The sequence below is a fragment of the Artibeus jamaicensis genome, unplaced genomic scaffold (assembly GCF_021234435.1).
Source record: "Artibeus jamaicensis isolate MK-2021 breed Jamaican fruit bat unplaced genomic scaffold, CSHL_Jam_final scaffold_1964, whole genome shotgun sequence".
Taxonomy (NCBI): domain Eukaryota; kingdom Metazoa; phylum Chordata; class Mammalia; order Chiroptera; family Phyllostomidae; genus Artibeus; species Artibeus jamaicensis.
In genome coordinates, this window is record NW_026522030.1 from 63,642,573 (window position 1) to 63,658,632 (window position 16,060).

General features: G+C 42.2%; 1 protein-coding gene across 6 annotated transcripts in view; it reads right to left on the reverse strand.

Moving 5' to 3' along the window:
* Positions 1–568, reverse strand: part of MOB3B (MOB kinase activator 3B) — a 193,526-nt gene extending 192,958 nt beyond the window's left edge. For 3 of the 6 annotated variants that reach the window (XM_053656123.1, XM_053656118.1, XM_053656122.1), the window contains exon 1: positions 481–568. The gene's annotated coding sequence lies outside the window, so the exon portion shown is untranslated. Of the gene's footprint in view, positions 1–158; positions 256–480 lie in introns of those variants that run through there. The other 3 variants (XM_053656119.1, XM_053656120.1, XM_053656121.1) reach the window with 3 other exon arrangements.
* Positions 569–16,060: the final 15,492 nt, after the last annotated feature.

The window sequence follows — 16,060 nt, forward strand, 5'->3', positions numbered from 1 at the left end:
GGCGCCCTGGCCGGCGGAGCGAGTTCCCCTCCGCAGCCCCAAGCCGAGCCTCCTCCTCCAAGATCCAGGCTCCCTGAACGCAGTCCCCCGGCCCAGAAGCACTTTTGTAAAAGTTTGTCTTCCCGCCGCCCACAGCCCAACTCGCACCCTGCAGTCACCTTCCATGCGGGGTGCGCCCGGGGACGGACTTGTGCCCGGAAGGTAGATGGGATTTATTGATATATCGCTTAAAATCCAGGCCCCGGAGCCCAGGAAAGGCGTGGGAGGAGCCGGCCAGAAGCCGAGCCGCGGGCTGGGGTCTGAAGCACGTTCCACGCCCGGAAACCCGAGCAGGGCGGGCGGGGAGCGGGTCCGCCGCCTCCCGCGCCGCGCTGCGCCCGCCCCCAGGTGTGCCCGGCACCTCCGCCCGCCTGGGCGCGACCCGGAGCGAGCAGCAGCCGGGCGGCGCCACGGCCCTGGCTGGAGCCGGTGCTCACTCACCGTGGGGCTTCGCCTTCGGCCGGGGGCCCTGTCAGCTTCCTGCGCGGGGTAAACTGCAGCCCGCACGAAAGGAAGCGGGTGGGCGCCGGGCAGGAGGAGCGACTCTCACGGATCCACGCCAGCGGCTCCGGGGCCGGCAGGCGCGCGGGCAACTGAGCGCTGGCCTCCAGCTGCGGCCGCCTCGGCTCCAGAGTAGCCCCCACTTGCACTCAAGGCGGCGGTCGCGCCGGGGCACCGAGAGGGGACCTCCTGGCGGCCGCTGGGGGAATGGCAGCTCCGCGGTGGGGAAAGAAGTCCGGTCGCCTTTGGGTCATCTTCCCTCGGGAAAAAGAGGTGGGGCATGGATAGTCTACCGGGCTGACAGCCTTAAGGAGAAGACGTTGACCCTCCGGCCAAGGCGGCGAGGAAGATATCGAATCTAGATTATGTTCTGGGTTCACAAGGCCGCATCCAAGTCACCAAGGGACATAGAGAGGGGAAATCCCTTATCTTCTCCAAGATGTTCTGACTTGAAAACTCCCATGTTCTGACTGACTAACAAGGGGAGCATTAATAATATGCTCTCGCTGAAAAATACTTTGAGATTCTACCGGATTTATTAGAAGAAGATGGGAGTCATGAAATGAGCAAGGACTTTGAAACCCAACCCACAGCCTCCCACTCTCTACTTGTGTGATCTTGGTCTATGACCTGTAAGGTCATACCTTGCACGATGGTTGTAAGGCGTAAACTAACCATAGAAAGTATTTGTAGTTCACAGTGGGAGTCATTGAATACTAAGTAAACTTCCTGAAGAAAAACATATCTTCTGCATCTCTTTTATTTCCTGTATGATTGCATGTTAATGCATATCGATTAAGGAGTACCGAATAACTATTGCATTTTGCAATTCTTGCTACACAACTTAAAGAATTATGAAAATATATAAATAGAAATTAGGTTATGTAGAGAAAACATCCCTCCCCCAAAAGTGGTTTACACTACTGGTGCATGAGAGCCTCTACAACCACACACATCCTTTGCAATATCAAGTTGTTTCTGGTATTGCAAGAAATATTTAATAGATAGTCATGGTCTAATGACATCCACCCTGGATTAAATGATTCCATTCAGTGCAAATGGAATGGATTCCATTTAATGCAAATGCATGGGGAATGCAAATATTGGAGGATGTGAATATAAAACTCAAACATGAGGAGAGAAAAAAAAGACAGGTACAAGAATCCAGCCACTAAGCAATGTCTCTAGTCATCATTTAGTAATGCAATCTTATTTCCAAACTCCCTCAAATTCTAGTCAGTGCTTTTAAAGCTCCTTTTGATCTTTTAGCCTCATGGCAACCAGTGAACTCTTCATCATACAGAACTATTAGAAAAGAAGTGTCTCTTAACTACTCTGGTTTACCTTTAATAGTCCTTCTCTGTCACTCAGTAGTCTCCAGTTGGGAAGAGGCTGATGCCTGCCTGAGAATTGTCATTACATGACCTTTGCTGTCCTGTCCAGAAAAGAGGAAAAATAAAGTTTCGTGTCTTGGAAACTAAGGCCAAACATTGAGATCCAGCTTTCAGGGCTTTCAGGGTTTTCAGGGTAAAGAGAGCATTCTAGCCTTGTTTGTAGGGATGAGAAAACTTCTTTCCCAGGTTCACAACCTTAGGCCTTAATGCTCCTTCCCTGGGGAGAAAAGGTAAAGCTGGCAGGAACTTAGGTATTTCCGGGGTAATTTTCACCACTGAGAGGGGTCAGTACGATGAATGGTGCCCCAGCTTTCACCTACTCTCTGTCCAGTTGCTTAGCCTGTACCTGGTGGCTGAAAGAGGGTGGGCCAGCACTTAAAATTCAATCCCTCCTAGGTCATCCTGTGTCTTGGTTTGTTCAGGCTACTATAACCACATACCATGGACTGGGTGACTTTATAGACGAGGGGAATTTATTCCTCACAGTTCTGGAGGTTGAGAAGTTCAAGATCAAGGTACAGCAGACTCAGTGTTTGGTGAAGGCCTGTTTCCTCATAGGCATGTTTTTGCTACAACCTTACACAGAAGGGGGCAGGCAAGCTTTCTTGGGTCTTATTTATACTAGCAGTAATCCCAGTTATAAGAGCTCTGACCTCATGACCTTCCAAAGGCCTCACTTCCTGACCTTGGGGTTAGGAATTAACATACAAATTTTGGGAGGACAGAAACTTTTAATCTACAGCATCCTGGGCTACATCTCAATCTTAAACCCAGTTTTAATCAGCACCTTGCATGGCACATTATATAGCAAGTTGGCTTCATTGTGCAGTGAATAAAATACATTTCTCCCTGGTTATTAATCCTTATGAGTATGTTTGTTTGCTTCTGTATAAAAGCAATCTGAAGGGAAAGAATGGGGGAAGAGGAGATTCAGGTACCAAAGTTCACCCAAACTGAACGGATCCTCCACTTCAAACTAGTTCCAGCTGCTGTCTTCCCCCTCTCAGTGAATGGCTACACCAACCTTTCAGTTACTTAAGGCCCAAATTACAGAATCATCTTTAACTTTTCTCCTTTTATTATCTACCTCTTGTTTATTATCAGATCTTATTGGTTTTTACCTTCAAAAGATGTTCAAGAGAAGACCTAATAGAGCTTGGCTTTTTTACCACCTCCATGGGGACCACCCTAGTCTAAGCCACAAATGCCAGTAGCCTCCTAACTAGTCCCCCTGCTTTTTTCCTGCCCTGTATGTTCTGTTCCCACTACAGCAGCCAGTACAATTCAGTATGCCACATTACGTCACTCTGCTACTCAAAATCTGCCTTGCACTTCCTATCTTACTCAGAGTAAAACCAACGCAAACAGGCACTCCTTTATCACTGACCTTTTCTCCAACACCTTCCTCATCACAAATTCCACTATACCCACTCTTCTCTGTGATTCCCAGAGCGCCAGGTAAGCTCTTGCTACAGGGCCTTTATACTTGCTGTGCCTTCTACCAGAAACACTTTCCTCAGATAATGCATTACTTACTAGCTTACCTCCTTAAGCTCTTTGCTCAAAAGTCACCAGAGTTTTCCCCTTTCAACTCTATTTAAAATTATAATCAGCCTCTTCTAACACTCCCTATCCATGTTCCCTGCTCCAGGTTTCTCCACAGAATTTATTGCATCTGACATCTGATACATATACTGCCTTTGTTTCTATGGCTGCTATAACAAATTACCGTAAACTTAGTGGCTTAAAACAATTCAGATTTATTATCTTATAGTTCGGAAGGTTGAAAGTCTCAGTTCTCATAGGGCTAAAATCAAGGTGTCGGCAGGGCTGCATTCCTTTTGAAGTCTATCGGGGAGAATTAGTTTCCTTGTTTTTATCAGCTTCTAGAGGCCGCCTGCACTTGTGGACTCATGGTCCCCTTTCTGTGTTCAAAACCATCAACAGCCAGTAGAGTCCTTCCCATAATGCATCAATCTGGCTATTCTGTTTCCTTCTTCTTCTTATAAGGGTTCTTGTGATTACTTCAAAGCCATCAAAATAATCCAGGAGTATCTCTATATGTTAAGTTCATTTAAGATTAGCAACCTTAATTCCACCTGTAACCTAATTCCCTGTTGCCACATAATGTAACATATTCACAGGTCTTGGAGATAAGAATGTGGACATCTTTGGGGTCCATTATTTTGCTTACCACAGAGCTTTTCCCTTTCCATTAGAATATAAATTTCACAAGACAGGGATTTTTGTCTGTTCGGCTTATTGCTCTATCCTTAGACTAGCTCAATAAATATATAGGGACTTGCCGTGGACTGAAATGTGTCCACCTTCCCCAAAACACATAGACTGAAGCCCTAATCCTCAATATGATGGTATTTTGAGATGGAGGCTTCAGTAGGTAATTAGGGTCAGATGAGCTGATGAGATTAGTGGGTTTACAAGAAGACAAAAGAAAGGAGAGGGATCTTCCTCTTTTTTCCCTGTGAGGACACAGCAAGAAAGGGGCCATCTACAAGGCAAGAAGAGAATCCTCCCCAGAAGCCAAACTGACAGCCACCATGATCTTAGACTTCCCAGCCTCCAGAACTGTAAAAAGCAAATGTTTACTGTTTAAGCCATCCAGTCTATGGTATATTTTTAATAACAACCTGTAGACCAATACAGCACTCAATAAACATGTATTGAGTAAGTAATGAGAAGACCTCATCACAAGCACTGTAAATAGTGAACATCTATTATGCATCTACAATTTGCTGGGTACTTGTTAAGCACTTTACATGGAAGAGCTCATTGAAGTCTCACAAGATCCCTATGGGTACGTACAGGTGATAAAATCATAGGCTAGAAATTTAAAGTAATTGCTTAAGGTCACGCAGCCAGCAGATTGTGTAAACTGGTTTTAGATTTAGCAATGTGACTAAAGCCCATGGCTGTAACCCTGATCCTCCCCTACCACTATCTAATGTGTCAATGGGAACCTCAGGATCTTGCCCTCAAGATGCTTACAGCATAATAAGGATGACAAGAGGCACACGAATAGTAATAATATGAGGAAGACTATGGTGAGTAATATAGAAGAGGCCAAGATATTTTGGCGGATTGTAAAAAAGAGAGAGGTTAATTCCAGGTTAGGTTGATTGTAGAAAGTTTAAGGGAGGATGTGATATTTGAGCTTGACTTAAAGATGGTATACATTGGCAGAGTTAGGTTTGTTCAGATAGAGAGAACCACAGGAGTAAAGATATAAGAAACTAAAAAAGTGATAGATGTATCCTGGTAATCAAGATTAATGAAGCAGGTATGAAGATTACATGTGCAGTTAGATGATAAGGGCTAGGATTCCAAAGAAAAGTTAATACTTTTTGTTTACAGATGTTAACAGAGAAAAACTACCTGAGGATGCTGTCAAAGTAATGTCTAAAGCTGTAACTCAAAAGGCAATGAATACAATAGAAACATGAACTTCTTGCTGGGTAAGATGTTCTCAGATACTGCCCTGTTTACCACATTAAAAAAGGGCACCAATGGACCCATAATTTGGGGTCCAGGGTACGGTCTCATATTTCTTAGACTCAAAAGGTTCTAAACAAGATCAAAAATAGATAATGGGACAACTGGACTACTTCTGACCTTTGGACAGGAATGGTTTTCACCATATCCATTCAAAGATGAAGTAACTAAGGCAAGAAGGATTAAGTCACTTACCCTAGATTACACAACTAGTAAGATTGGGACATAGATTCTGAGTCTCATGACCATTAGTGTTCTGTGTATCCTGATATATAAGAGGAAAAGGCCACAATGGTGCATTTTCCAGGGCAAAGTTTTCAGCCTTCAGATAATCCTCTCCAGATTCTGACAAAATAATTCTGAAGACTATGGAGGGGAGCACTCATGAATATTCCTTGCAAGCTCTTCTACAGACAATAGAGGAATCAGGGCCACCTGATAGATGTATTACAGGAAGACAAGGTGCATGGTGATTCACAGAATGGGTTTCAGAGTCTGCAGGGTTCATAGTAGCTGTGCCTAATGTCTCTGGGTCTTAGCAACCTCATCTTATGAAATAGTGATAATAATATAGGTAGTTGTATATACTCTTTACTGATTTGACAGAGATAGAGAGAGAAAGAAGAGACAGAGAGAAATCAGTTTGTTGTTCCATTCATCCACGCACCCACTGGTTGACTCTTGTTTGTGCCCTGACTAGGGATCACACCCACAACCCTAGCGTATTGGGAGGATGGGCTAACCAACTGAGCTACCCAGCCAGGGCTGTATGGAATCACTGAAGGTAGGTATGTAAGGTGCTTAGCACAGAGCTTGTCACATGGTAAACGCTCAAGATTCACCAACTCCTACTTTTCTTTGCAGCACACCACACTATCCGCACAAAGGTAGAAAAAAAAAACTAGAACCAATGTTGTGGTACATTTCACATGAATTCAGAAGCCTCAGTGTCCCTTAAGATAGCATTTTCTGGAACTGGGAACAAAAAGAATATTTCTGGGTCCTTTGATATACAATGACTAACATTCACACTCTTTGTTCAAGTAAGTGCAAATTTCTTTTCAGCAATTTCAATTTACGGTCTATACATTTCCCTGTAAAAGGAAAGCCATGCTGGCCGTCAATAATATATATGAACAACCCCAGATTCGGTTGCCAAACCAGGCGGCAGCAGGCGGACCCAGTAAGGTGGCAGATTGTGGAGGGGCATGTCACACAAGGAGGCTGGTGGACCCGGCAGTCCCACATTCTTGCACAGATAAACCAGGAGAAACTGGGGAGCAGGACAGACCACGCAACCCAGGGCCCCAGAGTGGAAACATAAAGCCTCAAAACACTGATTGAAAACACCTGTGGAGGTTGAGGTGCCAGGAGAAACGCCCAGCCTCACAGGAGAGTTCACTGGAGAGACTCACAGGGTCCTAGAACACACACAAGCCCACCCACATGGGAATCAGCAACCAGAAAAGCCCAGTTTGCTTGAAAACAGGCAGAGAGCAGAGCAAGTGGCACTGTTCCCTCTCAGACCCCTCCCTCACATGCAGCATCATAACCCAGTGACTGAGTTGCCCTGCCCTGGCAAACACCTAAGGCTCTGACCCTCACTACATAACAGGTGCACTCAGAAAAAAAATGGCCCAAATGAAAGAACAGATCAAAGCTCCAGAACAAATATAACTAAGCAACAATGAGATAGTCAACCTATCAGATGCACAGTTCAAAACACTAGTAATCAGGATGCTCACAGAATTGGTTGAATTTGGCCACAAATTAGATGAAAAAGTGAAGGCTACACTAAGTGAAATAAAGGAAAATGCACAGGGAACCAATAGTGATGGGAAGGAAACTGGGACTCAAATCAATGGAGTGGACCAGAAGGAAGAAAGACACATCCAATCAGGAACAAATGAAGAAACAAGAATTCAAAAGAATGAGGAGAGGCTTAGGAACCTCCAGGACATCTTTAAATGTTCCAACATCCAAACCGTAGGGGTTCCAGGAGGAGAAGAGGAAGTTATTTGAACAAATAATAAAGGAGAACTTTCCTATTCTAGCAAAGGAAATAGACTTCCAGGAAATCCAGGAAGCTCAGAGAGTCCCAAACAAGTTGGACCCAACACACCAAGGCACATCATAACTACATTACCCAACATTAAAATGAATGAGAGAATCCTAGAAGCAGCAAGAAATAAGGAGAGATAAGAGATAAGCAGCAAGAGCAAGGGAACTCTTTCTCTTGCTACAACGAGGTTCCCATCAGACTGTCAGCTGATTTCTCAAAAGAGACCTTACAGGCAAGAAGAGGCTGGAAAGAAGTATTCCAAGTCATGAAAGGCAAGGACCTACATCCAAGATGGCTCTATCCAGCAAAGCTTTCATTTAGAATGGAAGGGCAGATAAAGTGCTTCCCAGATAAGGTCAAGTTCAAGGAGTTCATCATCACCAAGCCCCTATCATTTGAAGTGTTAAAGGGACCCATCTAAGAAAAAGAAGATAAAAAATATGAGCAGTAAAATGACAGCAAACTCACAATTATTGACAACCACACCTAAAACAAAAACAAAAACAAAAACAAACTAAGCAAGCAACTAGAACAGGAACAAAACCACAGAAATGGAGATCACATAGAAGGTTAGCAACAGGGTAGTGGAAGGAGGAGAGAGAGGGGAGAAGGTACAGAGAATAAGTAGCATAGATGGTAGGTAGAAAATAGATGGCGGGGGCAAGAATAGTATGGGAAATGTAGAAGCTAAAGAAGTTATGAAACATGGACATGAACTAAAGGGGGACATGTAGGTGGGGGGGTATGCAGAGTTGAGGGGAGTGAAGGGGAGAATGGGACAACTTTAATAACATAATCAATAAAATATATTTTTTAAAATGATGAGAGAGGAAGATCAAAGGAAGTTCCATTGAAGATTTATTCAGGGGAAAAAAAAAACAACAGTTAAGGTTTTGATGCATTTCCTCCAGGTACTTTACTGAACACTTCATATATTTTTTTCAAGGAGAATTCTAACTAAGGAAAACTTTTTAAATAGAGTTTAAACACTTTGAACAGTTTTTTTCTGTTTCAGAGTCTCTCTCTGATTTAGTCTGAATTTACTATTCTACACTCCTCACAACAATAACCTTCTTCTCTACTATTTAGTACAGAAGCTGTTCTTTATTTCTTATCTACTAAGTGTTATCTTGTTTTGGTTCTGAATGCTTTGGTCATGAGTGTAGTTAGTTTATTTGGGAGGTGATTCCAGGAAGCAGAAGTGAGAAAGCAGGCTGACCAGAACAATAAGGAAGAAAAGCCAATATCAGCATGAACGGACAACTGGCCAGTTCAGGCTTGGATCTATAAGGCACATCCAGAATGCCTCCCATAATTGTCCACCTCAAGGACAAAAGGACAAAACATTTTCTCAGTGTCTCTCATTCCCTATGGTTATCCCTACAGTATAGACACTGTGCTTGCACCTGGGCTGAGCAGGTTTCTGCAGCTGTGGAAACAGCCTTAAGGCAGACATTTCACCAGACAGTGAAATGATGCCTGGTGTACACTTGAGATCTGGGAAACCAGCCACCATAAATGCACTGGAATAAGACATGTGACAAGGGACATCGAGGATGTCTACCAAACCCTAATCCTAAACTCTAGTCTCAGTTCTTACAGGGCTGATGGATGCAATGTGATACAAAGATGGGACTAAGAGCTCCAAAGGAACACCTGTGTAGACCCAGGGCAAGTTTCCTAGTATATGTGAGAATTAGATGAGCTAATACCCAGCAAAGCTCCTAGCACACAATAAGCACTTAAAAAATATATGTGATTCCCCTGCCCTCCATCTTCTGTAACCATTCTTGAGCTGTGCTAAATATGGAGGCAAATGAGCTCCAGGGACCTTCCAACTCTTACCTGTGCTTCCCTTTCAGCTTCTGGTGCTGACGGTTCCCAGTTTAAGCAGCAATGAGGAGCAACTTCAAATGAAAGCCAGGTTTAGCATCTACTGACATAAACAAAAAAGAACAGGAAAGCAGAAAGACAAGAAAAGGGGTGAAAGTGTAATTCAGTTTTATTTAAAAAGGAGAATTGTTTTACTGGGATACCGGGCAGAAATCTTGGTGACCTAACCTTGCTGTCATAAATCCTCTGTGGGACAAACTAAGAAAGTGAGGAAGGAAAAGAAAAGAGGAAGGGAAGGATAAATAAAAGAAGGAAAGAAATGATCTATTCACCTCTTTAGTGATTCAGTTGAGCACTAAGCAATAAGATTTGGAGGAAGATTTAACTGAAACTTTTCTAAAAACCTTCAGGGAGCAATTTTTCCTCTGAAAAGCATTATCAGGGTTGTTCAATACCCAAGGCAAGTCTCTTTCTTACTATTGGACATGAAACACTATCACCTTTGAGACTAGCCAGAAGCCACTTAGAAATTCAATAATTATTCTACTCAAGGGTCTTTCCAAATGGTATAGTAACTTCTTAGGAGGAAATTAATATTGAGCAGGGTATCAAATCTAATTGGAATCTTGAGAAAATAAAGTCCTGAGAAGATAAAACATCTAGAGGCTAAAGTAGGTCAGGATGAGTGATACCCTCACTTTTGTGTCTTGCATTAATTATGATGTGAGAATAAAAACCTTATTTATTTTTTCTTTTATTCTATACCATCTTTTATCTCTACCCATCTATGTTATGCCTACAAATTGTGCTTCTTATTCCTTGTACCTTTATTCCTCCCTATTCTTTCTCTCCCTCTCCCCACTGATAACCTCCCATGTACTTTTCATTTCTCTGGTTCTGTTCCTGTCTAGTTGTTCGCTTAGTTTTATTTGTGTTTTTTGGGTACAGTTATTGATAGTTACGAGTTTGTTGTCATTTTATTCTTCATGGTTTTTGATCTTCTATTTCTTAGTTAAGTCCCTTTAACATTTCATATAATAAGGGCTTAGTGATGATGAACTCCTTTAACTTTACCTTATCTGGCAAATACTTTATCTGACCTTCCATTCTAAATGATAGCTTTGCTGGATAAAATAATCTTGGATGCAGGTCCTTGCCTTTCATGACTTCAAAATACTTCTTTCCAGCCCCTTCCTGCCTACAGGTTGTTTTTTAGAAATCAGCTGATAGTCTTATGGGCACTCCTTTGTAGGTAACTGTCTCCTTTTCTCTTGCTGCTTTTAAGATTCTTTCTTTATCTTTAATCTTGGGTAACTTGATGATGTGCCTTGGTGTGTGCGTTCTTGGATCCAATTTCTTTGGGACTCTCTGGGCTTCCTGGACTTCCTAGACTTCCTGGAAGTCTATTTCCTTTGCTAGTTTGGGGAAGTTTTCCTTCATTATTTTTTAAATAAGTTTTCAATTTCTTGCTCTTATTCTTGCTCTTCTCCTTCTGGCACTACTATGATTTAAATGTTGGAATATTTAGAGTTGTCCCACAGGTTCCTATGCCGTTCCTCATTTTTTTGAATTCTTGTTTCTTCATTCTGTTCCAGTTGGATGCTTATTTCTTCCTTCTGCTCCAAATGGTTGATTTGAATCACAGTTTCCTTCCCTTCACTGTTGGTTCCCTATACATTTTGCTTAATTGCACTTTGGGTAGTCTTCATTTCTTTCTTCATTTTGTGACTGAGGTCCGTCAGTTCTGTGAGCATCCTGATTACCAATGTTTTGAATTCTGCATCAGATAGGTTGGCTATCTCCTCATTGCTTAGCCCTTTTTCTGGAGTTTGATTTTCATTTGGGCCACATTTCTTTGTCTCAGCGCACCTGTTGTATTTTAAGGGGGCAGAGCCTTAGGCATTCACTAGGGCAGGGCAACTCTCTTGGCTGCACTGTGGGTTGCTTGTGGGGGACGGGTCAGAGAGGCAACAATTCCAGTCACTTGCTCCACTCTAGCCCCACTTGGCAACAACCTCACCTGCGAGACTGGGATTTTCTCCAGCTGTTGCAATCCCCACAGTAATTTAGAGCTAGTTTCAAGTCTTTAGTTTCCCATTCAACTAGTCCTGCCTCCAAAAATCTCATTTATTTTAATGCCAAGAAGGCAAGGGATTGTTTGGATAGGCTCCCCATTCATCGACAGCCACCTTCAGTGTAACGATAGAAAAATTTGTTGTTGTTGTTGTTTTTCTTTTCACAGACCTTTAAGAATTGCTGAGGAAGCACAAAAGACTTTTCTTGGTTTGCCATATGAGGCATTTGGGACTTATTGGCCTTGATAGTGGGTATTGAAGACAAAGGTAGTCAATGTGTTTCCCCCCTTCAAGAGAAAGTCCATTTGAGATCCTCATTATTTTCCTGTTTGGAAGGGGAAGAGAGATGGGATCCAGTTGGGAGCATGTGTGACACACCACTCTTATGTGTTCTCCTACGGTCTGAATTTCCCATTTCTGGAAGGTGATGATGTTTCACTCTTAAATTGATTTTTGTGACCCAGGCTCTGATGTTTTTAAGTGAGAATACCTTAGATTGTCTTTCTCCTGGCAACTAACCCTTCTTGGGATACATCTAAGCTGACCTGTTTTATGCTGAGACAATTCCTTCTCATTATTGAGAGTACTGAGTCTGAGCACAAGTGTATCATGCCTGGTATGTGCCAAGCCAGAGCAAAACATCAGACTCATCTCCTAAGAAGAGTCACTTATTAGAGAATCAAGTAATTAAAAAAAAGTTTGGTAGAGAGATCTGAAGAGGCCTTGGGTCACTATGAAATATACAAAGGATCCTCAGAGCAGGAGGAAAGATTACAGCCTCATTTCAATAAAATTAATTATAAAATAACTTATAAAAGTTCTGTTCTTATAGAACTGAAGAAAATAAAAGGCCATTATGATTCCAGAGGACACTATCTTGTTCAGCTGCACTGGTACTACTTTAAACACTGTCATGGATTCTATAAAGCCCCCAAACTCTGTCACCTTTCTGTGCCTTAGTTCCACTCCTCAAAATGGGATTGATCTAATGTGGATTTTAGAGAAAATGTGCCTAGTGTCATTATAAATGGTAAGATTTATGCTAGCAGAAAATATGCATTAATATAATATATGGATTCTGTAATGGTTTAAAATGTCTTTAAATATTTATATATATGTTTTATATAACTAGTATATATTTTATGTATTTATATTTTGATTTTATATGTCTAATATATATCAATATATATTTACATATCTAATATATATACATATAAGATATATATGTACATCTTTTTTTTTGAATCGCCATTACTTCAGTACTTACGGGGAACCAGGCACATTCACTTCCAGCACCCAAGAGGTTTCTTTTTATAAAATATTTTATTGATTATACTATTACAGTTGTCCATTTTCCCCTTCACTCCCCTCAACATTGCACATCCCCTCCCACCCACATGCCCCCCTTTAGTTCATGTCCATGTGTCGTAACTTCTTTAGCTTCTACATTTCCCATACTATTCTTGCCCTCCCCCTGTCTATTTTCTACCTACCATCTATGCTACTTATTCTCTGTACCTTTTCCCCTCTCTCTCCTCCTTCCACTCCCCTGTTGCTAACCCTCCAGGTGATCTCCATTTCTGTGGTTCTCTGTTCCTGTTCTAGTTGCTTGCTTAGTTTGTTTTTGTTTTTGTTTTTGTTTTAGGTGTGGTTGTTAATAATTGTGAGTTTGCTGTCATTTTACTGCTCATATTTTTTATCTTCTTTTTCTTAGATGGGTCCCTTTAACACTTCAAATGATAGGGGTTTGGTGATGATGAACTCCTTGAACTTGACCTTATCTGGGAAGCACTTTATCTGCCCCTCCATTCTAAATGAAAGCTTTGCTGGATAGAGCCATCTTGGATGTAGGTCCTTGCCTTTCATGACTTGGAATACTTCTTTCCAGCCTCTTCTTGCCTGTAAGGTCTCTTTTGAGAAATCAGCTGACAGTCTGATGGGAACTTCACTGTAGCAAGAGAAAGAGTTCCCTTGCTCTTGCTGCTTATCTCTTATCTCTCCTTATTTCTTGCTGCTTCTAGGATTCTCTCATTCATTTTAATCTTGGGTAATATAATTATGATGTGCCTTATTGTGTTCCTCCTTGGGTCCATGTTCTTTGGGACTCTCTGAGCTTCCTGGACTTCATGGAAGTCTGTTTCCTTTGCCAGAATAGGAAAGTTCTCCTTTATTATTTGTTCAAATAACTTCCTCTTCTCCTCCTGGAACCCCTACGGTTTGGATGTTAGAACATTTAAAGATGTCCTGGAGGTTCCTAAGCCTCTCCTCATTCTTTTGAATTCTTGTTTCTTCATTTGTTTCTGATTGGATGTGTCTTTCTTCCTTCTGGTCCACTCCATTGATTTGAGTCCCAGTTTCCTTCCCATCACTATTGGTTCCCTGTGCATTTTCCTTTATTTCACTTAGTGCAGCCTTTATTTTTTCATCTAATTTGTGGCCAAATTCAACCAATTCTGTGAGCATCCTGATTACTAGTGTTTTGAACTGTGCATCTGATAGGTTGGCTATCTCTTTGTTGCTTATTTATATTTGTTCTGGAGCTTTGATCTGTTCTTTCATTTGGGCCATTTTTTTTCTGAGTGCACCTGTTATGTAGTGAGGGGCAGAGCCTTAGGTGTTTGCCAGGGCAGGGCAAACACTGGGTTAGTCACTGGGTTATGCCGCTGCATGTGAGGGAGGGGTCTGAGAGGGGACAGTGCCACTTGCTCTGCTCTCTGCCTGTTTTCAAGCAAACTGGGCTTTTCTGGTTGCTGATTCCCATGTGGGTGGGTTTGTGTATATTCTAGCACCCTGTGAACTCTCCAGTGAACTCTCCTGTGAGGCTGGGCGTTTCTCCTGGCACCTCAACCTCCACAGGTGTTTGCAATCAGTGTTTTGAGGCTTTATGTTTCCACTCTGGGGCCCTGGGTTGCGTGGTCTGTCCTGCTCCCCAGTTTCTCCTGGTTTATCTGTGCAAGAATGTGGGACTGCCGGGTCCACCAGCCTCCTTGTGTGACATGCCCCTCCACAATCTGCCACCTTACTGGTCCACCCGCTGCTGCCTTTTGTACCCAGGGTCCAGCAGCCACTGCTTTTCCAGGAGCTCTCCCTGCCCGGCTGCCCAACTTCACCCCTCCTACCAGTCTGGATGAATGCGTCTACTTTAACTCCTCAGTTTTGGACTTCCATACAGTTCAATTTTCTGTTGGTACTGGTTGTTTTTTGTTTCTAGATTGTTGTTGTCCTTATTTTGGTTGTGCAAGGAAGCACAGTGTGTTTACCTACACCTCCATCTTGGCCAGAAGTCCTTTCTCATCTTTATCAGTCAGTCTTAACTACCCTCTGGGGAATCTCAATTCCTATCTCTGATGATAATATCTATCAGTATTTTTCCTGCTCCTCAAACTAGGTGGAAGACACTTAGCCTTCATTCTTTGCCCAGAAGGCAGCACAGCATGTTAGTTCAGAATAAGCTGTGGACAATAGAGGTAGCTGAAGTTTTCATCAGCTAGACGAGTTTGTCTATCAGTCAGGTTTTCCTACAAAAACAACCCCCCAAATTCAATGGCTTAAAGCTGAAGTTTAAAGCTTCATACTTCAAACCTTAAAGCTTCAAACTTAAAACAAAGGTTGGTATCTTTCTCATCAAAAGTTGACGTGGGTAGAAAAAGGAGTTTGGCTCTTGTAGCTCTCACTGCAGGACTGACACTGGGGAGCAGCCATTCTTGGTCATGTTAATGATTGCTGTGGCAGAGTGAAAAAGGGTCACAGCTCAAATGGCTCTTTTACCTACCTTTTGAAAGTGATAGCTGCCACTTTCTCAAATTTCATTGGCTAAAGAAAAGCATGTGGTCACTCCTGAGTTCCAATGAAAGGGAAAAAATGCAATCAATCTAACTTCCAGGTAAGAAATGAGAGAAAGAGGAAAAAAGAGTAGTTGTGGGAAATGTCCATCCTGTTTTGACAACCATTGAACCTCCAGTGTCCTCCTCACATACCACAGGGATGTTAGCTTTATAACATTGTTGTGAGGGTCAATTGAGAATCCACTCATAAAGCACCTGGCACATAGCCATTACTCAATAAATGGTGCTAAATTGACCACAAAATCTTTTGTATAGCTGAAACATAAATTAAGGTTCACCTCAATATTTACCACCTCTCTGAGATAAATAATAGCAAGTTCTTGAACCCTTTTCCATAAGTTGTATTTTCTAGTTTCTAAACATGTTTCCTGTGCCCTTTCTCAGAATTTCTGTTCGTTCTAAGGTATGGGTTGTAACACAGTGCTCCCCACATAGAAAGGACCTGATTACTACTAAGGACAGAGAAAAGACTTTGTTTTGAGGGAAGCTATACAAGATAAAGTGATCATCACTGTGCTTACTATTTATAGCAAGTATTATTCTAGGACACAGATAAACAGCCTAAGTTCATTAGAACAGCATGAGTTTCATTAGAGAAATTTATTATTATTAATTATTATTATTACTTTATTGTGCTAAAAACTAGGGATAAGTATAAAGTTATTATAATACTGTGGGCTTTTTTGGAAAGTATATTATTACAGTCTCAGTGAAACCATTATGTTGTCAACAGACCCAGCAGGGGCTTCCTCTGACTCAAAGGAGTAGACTGGCTTTTCCTGGGGAAGGCGAGGGGTTTGT